We start from the raw sequence: 8,017 nt of genomic DNA on the forward strand, positions 1-8,017 counted from the left end.
TATACTCAAAAATACTGCAGAAACGCAAAAGTGACTGGCCCGATGAACTCAGGATGGCTGGGCAGTGATAGTGGTTCCTCCCAAATCAAATCAAGTCAAATGTATTATATAGCCCTTCGTACATCAGCTGATATCTCAAAGTGCTGTACAGAAACCCAGCCTAAAACCCCAAACAGCAAGCAATGCAGGTGTAGAAGCACGGTGGCTAGGAAAAACTCCCTAGAAAGGCCAAAACCTAGGAAGAAACCTAGAAGGAACCAGGCTATGAGGGGTGGCCAGTCCTCTTCTGCTGTGCCGGGTGGAGATTATAACAGAACATGGCCAAGATGTTCAAATGTTCATAAATGACCAGCATGGTCAAATAATAATAATCACAGTAGTTTGTGAGGGTGCAGCAAGTCAGCACCTCAGGAGTAAATGTCATTGGTCTTTACATAGCCGATCATTAAAAGTATCTCTACCGCTCCTGCGGTCTCTAGAGAGTTGAAAACAGCAGGTCTGGGACAGGTAGCACGTCCGGTGAACAGGTCAGGGTTCCATAGCTGCAGCAGAACAGTTGAAACTGGAGCAGCAGCACGGCCAGGTGGACTGGGGACAGCAAGGAGTCATCATGCCAGGTCGTCCTGAGGCATGGTCCTAGGGCTCAGGTCCTCCGAGAGAGAGAAAGAAAGGGAGAAAGAGAGAAAGAGAGAGAGCATACTTAAATTCACACAGGACACCGGATAAGACAGGAGAAGTCCTCCAGATATAAAACTGACCCTAGCCCCCCGACACATAAACTGCTGCAGCATAAATACTGGAGGCTGAGACAGGAGGGGTCAGGAGACACTGTGGCCCCATCCGATGATACCCCCGGACAGGGCCAAACAGGAAGATATAACCCACCCACTTTGCCAAAGCACAGCCCCACACCACTAGAGGGATTTTTTCAACCACCAACTTACCATCCTGAGACAAGGCCGAGTATAGCCCACAAAGATCTCCGCCACGGCACAACCCAAGGGAGGGCGCCAACCCAGACAAGAAGATCATCAGTGACTTAACCATTCAAGTGACGCACCCCTCCTCGGGAGCGATGAAAAGCACCAGTAAGCCAGTGACTCAGCCCTGAATAGGGTTAGAGGCAGAGAATCCCAGTGGAGAGAGGGGAACCGGCCAGGCAGAGACAGCAAGGGCGTTCGTTGCTCCAAGCCTTTCCGTTCACCTTCACACTCCTGGGCCAGACTACACTCAATCTATGACCAACTGAAGAGATGAGTCTTCAGTAAAGACTTAAAAGTTGAGACCGAGTCTGCGTCTCTCACATGGGTAGGCAGACCATTTGATAAAAATGGAGATCTATAGGAGAAAGCCCTGCCTCCAACTGTTTGCTTAGAAATTCTAGGGACAATTAGGAGGCCTGCGTCTTGTGACCGTAGCGTACGTGTAGGTATGTACGGCAGGACCAACTCGGAAAGATAGGTAGGAGCAAGCCCATGTAACGCTTTGTAGGTTAACCTCTCTGGGATATGTGGGACGGTAGCGTCCCACATGGCCAATAGCCAGGGAAAATGTTGAGCTCCAAATTCAAAAAAATTATATAAAATCTAACTTTCATTAAATCACACATGTAAGATACCAAATTAAAGCTAAACTCGTTGTGAATCCAGCCACCATGTCAGATTTCAAAAAGGCTTTTCGGCGAAAGCATAAGATGCTACTATCTGATGATAGCACAACAGTAAACAAAGAGAGTGTAGCATATTTCAACACTGCAGGCACGGCACAAAACGCACAAATAAAAATATAAATCATGTCTTACCTTGTGACAAGATTATTTTGTTGGCACTCCAATATGTACCATAAACATCACAAATGGTCCTTTTGTTCGATTAATTCCGTCCATATATATCCTGTCACAATTTTGTGGCGCAATATAATTTCCTTGTCCTCTGTCTTCTTTCGATCCTCTACGAAACTGAACCACACAGTTCCTTTCCCTTCCTATATATGTATTGAGTGAAAATTCACATGACCAGCTATGAAAAGCAACAAGAGAGAGAGAAGAGAGAGGAGGAACTGAGAGAACAGTGATAGAAATCGCGTACCCGAGACTAAAAAAGACCTCATTGAAAAGACGGTGAACCTAAAAGAAAAAGAAAAAGAAAGAAGAGATGATGTAGTATCCTCGTCAAATTCGTGATGGTAAATGCCCATTAAAACATATTGCAAATGGACAGCTGTGCACCTGGTGATTGGAATGTGTTACCAGAAGCAAATTTTTTAAAGGGTTTTTAATGCCTTTAGGGGGGAGCAAGGGGTCTACGGTTAGGTAGGGAGCACCCCCCCACCCGTGCCCATCCAATAGGGGGAGCCCCTTGTCATTTTGGACGTTTTTTTTTTTTTATCGTTATTTTCGACATTTGACTTCCTATGAAATCAAATGGACAAAACATATGCCTTATGGACAAGTAAAAAAATAAATAATAATAATATGATAATCAAATATGACAAAAGTATGTTCGTACAGTTCTTATAAATGTGTAATTGACAAAAAAAATCTAAAGAATTTCAAAAAATGGTCCAGAAAGCACGTTTTTAAGCGAGTGATAAGTATTTATTTCTTTTTCAAATTTTCGACTTTTGACTTCCTATGAAATCATATTGCAAATGGGCAAGACATATGCCTTATGGACMAGTAAAAAAAAAATGATGATGATAATAAATTATGACAAAAGTATGTTCATACAGTTCTTATACATGTGTAATTGACAAAAAAAATGAAAACATTTCGAAAAACGGTCCAGAAAGCACTTTTTTTTTATTTGATTTTATTATTTTTTTACATTTTCAAAAATGTTACTCTTGGGTCTAGACTTGTGTTACGTTTGCAATATGAAAATTTACGGTGGAGCGCGCTCCCCATCTATTGTATTTTTGCAGTGTTACACTTGGCATTTGCCATATGGCATTTGCAATCAGTTTTGAATGAAACGACGTCCAATTGAGTGGTATTGTACATCATGTATATGTTTCGTACGGTGCCAATATGATCCAATTCAATTTTATCCATTTCAGGGGGGTGTTCCCTTACATACTAAAAAGGAACAAAAGATCCTTGTTCTAATTTTGACTAAAACTACACACATCATTAGATTATACATTTATGATTCTAACAAATTTCATACAATTATATGGTTTCAGGGTGGAATATTTTAATCATTAACATTAAGCATATAATTCCCTTATCAGCTACCAAATACTAATTGAGTGTATGTAAACTTCTGACCCACTGGGAACGTGATGAAAGAATTAAAAGCTGAAATAAATAATTTGCTCTACTATTTTAATGACTTTGCACATTCTTAAAATAAAGTGGTGATCCTAACTGACCTAAAACAGGGAATCTTTTGTTGGATTAAATGTCAGCAAATTTGAAAAACTGAGTTTAAATGTATTTGGCTAAGGTGAATGTAAACTTCCGACTTCAACTGGTAGTGGGGCAACGTGCCAAGAGGACTAGACATGGAATAAATACTCTGTAGTCAAGAGGACTAGACAGTAGAGGAAAAATAAGTGCGGCAACATGCCAAGAAGACTAGGCTGTAGGGGAAACACTGTGAATAGCCAGCGTGCAAAGAGAAATAGACTGTAGGTGAAATATAATGAGGCAAAGTGCCAAATGGACTAGACTGTAGGGCAAATATTGTGTAGAACCAGTGTGCCTAGAGGACTAGACTGCTGGGTAAATACTGTGTAGAGCCAGCTTGCCAAGAGGACTAGACTGTAGAGGAAATATAAGTGAGTCAAAGTGTCAATTGGACTAGACAGAAGGGGAAATACTGTGTAGAGCCAGCGTGCCAAAAGGACTAGACAGTCAGGGAAATATAAGAGAGGATTATGGTTATCGTGTGTCTAATGTATGTTTATGTCTATCTAAATCATTACAGTCAACGTAGTTCTGATGCTGGTGCATACACTCTCTATAGCTGAAAGAAGCAGGACATGACTGGGTGAGCAGAGCAGCCTCTAACCCCTCCCTCCTTGGCATTGCCAATCCCACAGTGTGGCCCCAGAGGAATCCCCACAGAGGTACGGTGGGTATTTAAACCAGAGTAGAGAGGTAACCTGACCTATGTGGGTCTGTGTGGCACTGTATTACGCCATACCTTCTAGACATCAGGGGAATGAGGCCGTCTCCGGCTCCTGCTCTGGATCCAAGTCTGGCTGGTAGTCTGGTTCTACTACATCTAGCTGTGATGGCTGGTGGGCTTGCCTTGCTCTCATCTGCCTCTGCATCTGCCTCTGGGCTGGAGTCTGTCAGATGCAGGCTCCAAGGCACCCCTCGTCCTCCGGCGTTCTCCCAGGACGGGGACTTTGTCATCGGGGGTGTGTTCTCCATCCACAACTACATGCACACTGTGGATCACAGCTACACCAGCATGCCTGAGCCCCTGCAGTGCACAGGGAGGTCAGTGAGCGCAAGAGGGAACAGGGGACAGGACTGTGACTGTGTGGGGAGACAGATCCATTGTGTTTTAAAGATACAGAGACAGTGTGTTTATAGACAGATAAACAGTGTTTTAAGTAAAACGTGTGTTTGTGTCTGAGAGAGTAGGTACTGTTACAAAGGGTCACATTTTCATGTCCTCAATTCATGTCCTCAATTTTCATGTCCCCGATATCAAAAGTGTAGGCATGTAGACAGTGTGGAAAATAAGGCTAGATATTAAGATGTTTGCCCTCGTATAACCATTTATTCTATATGCTAGTTTACCATTTAGTCAAGTGGTGCTCACTCACCTATCTTCTATTTACAGTTTTGATTCCCGTGAGTTGCGCTTCTCGCGCGCCATGGTCTTCGCAGTTGAGGAGATAAACAACAGTTCGGACCTTCTACCGGGTGTCACACTTGGTTATCAAGTGCACGACTCGTGCACCTCGGTCCCCATGGCCATGAATGTGGCCTTCCAGCTGGCTAATGGCCTGGACCCAATGTTTGATACCGGAGAACAGTGCTCGGGGTCGGCTACAGTGACAGCTATCGTGGGCGAGTCTGGCTCCACGCCTACCATCAGCATGTTGCGCATCATTGGCCCTTTCGGTATTCCTCAGGTAAACTCCCGTGGAAAGAAATCATATATTCTCCTCTCTTTCAGGAAATCCTCTTTTAACTTCCTGTAGTCCAACTGTATTCTCCTGTCTTTCAGGAATATACATTTCTGTGTGAAATTATGTGGAGAAAGGCATTTGAACATAGACTGAGGACTATGAGTCTGGATGCATTTAAACATGATCTGAGGGCTATCTTTCATAGGCTAGGTTGTTATGGGATACCAGGGATTGTTGTCATACCTGTAACTTTTTTTTTTCACAGCAGCAGTTTGTCTTATAAAACTATTTTCAATATGAATAGAATGACCAAGTTAGAAATATGTAGAAATATGTATACTTTTCAATCTGGCCTAATGAAAAACAATAGTTTGGCTTATTATTATTAATGTCTCCCTAATATCATACCACACAGCTAAAGAAAAAAAGCAGGAAGTAGCCGCCGCATAAATGAGACTCGTTTGGCCGACATTATGTTCTTTCTCATCGTTATTCGACTGTCTGTTTTCTACCTAGGTGAGCCACTTTTCCACCTGTGCGTGTCTGAGTGATAAGAAACAGTATCCAAACCTTCTTCAGAACCATCCCCAGTGATCAGTTCCAGGCTGCGCTTCTGGCCCACCTCATCAAGCACTTCGGCTGGACCTGGATTGGGGCGGTCCGTTCCGACTCTGACTACCGTAATAACGGGATGGCGGCTTTCCTACAGCAGCACAAGAGGAAGGCATCTGTGTGGAGTATTCTGAAGCCTTCTCCCGTACCAACGCACCCAGCAGAGTGCAACGGGTGGCCGACGTGATCCGCAGGTGATCCGTGATTACATTTGAACTTTTTATTCACACAAATGCAAGACCATATTTATAAAAAAAACTATTGATATTAATTTCTCTCTTTTCCCAAAGCTGATCTGTGAGACCAACATGATTTGCATATCTTAAACATGTCAAAAGTGTTGATTAATACTAATGTTCATGTTCACTTTACTGAGACATTCCAATGAATGATAAACATGACAAGCATATTAAGCATATGATATAATCATGTTCCCCAGCTCCCACAGCCCGGGTGGTGGTTGCATTCACATCTATTGTGGAAATGAGGATCCTGCTGGAGGAGATGGAACGCCTGCCCTCTCCTCCCCGCCAGTGGACTTCGGGAGTGCAGTCCTGGGTCACTACCCAGATATGCTGCGCTTCGGCCTGTGTGCCGGGGCCATCGGATTTGGGATCCAACGCTCTGTCATCCCGGCCTCAGGGACTTCTCTCTGGACCTCTCCCCAAGAAGGTGTCCAACTCCCCTGCTCACAGAGTTTCTGGGAGGGAGCCTTTGGCTGTCGGCTGGGAATAGGTATCTATCTATCTATCTATCATCTTCTATCTATCTAGTCTATCTTTCTTGTGTTGTCTGTCGTCTGTCTGCCTGTCTGTGCTCTCGGTCTATCTATTTATCTATCTTTCTATCTTTCGTCTATTTATATACGTATGTATCAATCTATTGTGATCTTTCTCTATCTTTCTATCTTTTTCTTTCTTCTGTCTGTCTGTCTGTCTCTGTCTGTTGTCTGTCTGTCTGTCTGTGTCTGTCTGTCTGTCTGTCTGTCTGCTGTCTGTCTGTCTGTCTGTCTGTCTGTCTTGTCTGTGTCTGTGCTGTCTGTCTTCTGTCTGTACTGTCTGTCTGTCTGTCGTTCTGTCTGTGTCTCTCTGGTCTGTCTGTCTATCTATTGATCTATTTATCTTATCTTTCTATCTATTTATAACAGTTCATTATCAATCTATTTGTATCTCTATCTTCCTGTCTGTCTGTCGTCCGTTCCACTCTCTCTCTTCCTCTCTCTCCTCTTCTCTCTCCTCTCTCTCTCTCCTCTCTCTCTCTCTCTCTCTCTCTCTGTATGTCTGTCTGTCTGTCTGTCTGTAGGGCTACTACAGGTGTTGGTGTTGAAGAGAAGGTGTGTGATGGCATGAGGGATAACAGCAGCTACAGACACCCTTCACAGATACATCACAGCTGCGTGTCACTAACATGGTGTATAAAGCTGTTTACGCCATAGCACACGCCATCCACAGCATTGTTTTGTGAAGAGAGAGAAAACTCCACTGTGAACTGTGACAAAACAATCTCAATGTGAAGCCAACAAGGTGAATGACAAGCCTGTTAGGATAATGTCCTGATTGATATGTTTATTTAGACTACAGGTATAGGCCTTGGAGTTCTCATCATACTTTACAACTTTTCTGATGTAACACATCTGATAAATATGAGTTGAATTAATGTTCTGTTTCTCTCTCTCTCACTCATCGATCTTTCCTTCTCTCCATCTCTCTTCACCCGCTCTCCTGTCTTCTTGTCCCCTCTCTCTCTCCCTTGACCTTCCAACCCCCAGGTCCTGAGAGATTGAGGAGGGTGAACTTCTCTCGTAACGGGTACCAGGTGTCTTTCGATGCCAACGGGGATCCAGTGGCAACCTATGAGCTGGTCAACTGGCAGAGACGGGAGAGTGGGAAGATGGAGTTTGTGACAGTGGGGCTCTATGATGGGTCCCTGCCTTCCTGACCAGAGGCTGACATCGAGAGGGAAATCACCTGGGTAAAGAACAGTACACAAGTACCTGTGTCAGTGTGGCAGTGAGAGCTGTCCCCCAGGCACTCGTAAGGCTATACAGAAAGGAAAAGCCTGTATGCTGTTATGACTGTATCCAATGTGCAGAGGGAAGAAATAAGTATAACACAGGTAGGACTATAGCAACAGTTGGCAAAAAATGTGTTGTAATTTCTATCACGGTTCTAAGTAGTGGTTAATTCATATTACCAGCACTACAAAGGTGTGTCTATCAATTATATTCTGTTTTATATCTCATGTAAGCTGCACATTAATTCAACATTCGTTATTGTAAACTGACAAGTGCAGCATTGTTGGCATCTCTCTTCTT

General features: G+C 43.6%; 1 pseudogene; it reads left to right on the forward strand.

Annotated features, from left to right (window-relative positions):
- Window positions 1-4,167: 4,167 nt before the first annotated feature.
- The window catches only part of LOC112073715 (extracellular calcium-sensing receptor-like), a 5,286-nt pseudogene continuing 1,436 nt past the window's right edge, over window positions 4,168-8,017 (forward strand).

The sequence above is a fragment of the Salvelinus sp. IW2-2015 genome, unplaced genomic scaffold (genome assembly GCF_002910315.2).
Source record: "Salvelinus sp. IW2-2015 unplaced genomic scaffold, ASM291031v2 Un_scaffold2343, whole genome shotgun sequence".
Taxonomy (NCBI): Eukaryota; Metazoa; Chordata; class Actinopteri; order Salmoniformes; family Salmonidae; genus Salvelinus; species Salvelinus sp. IW2-2015.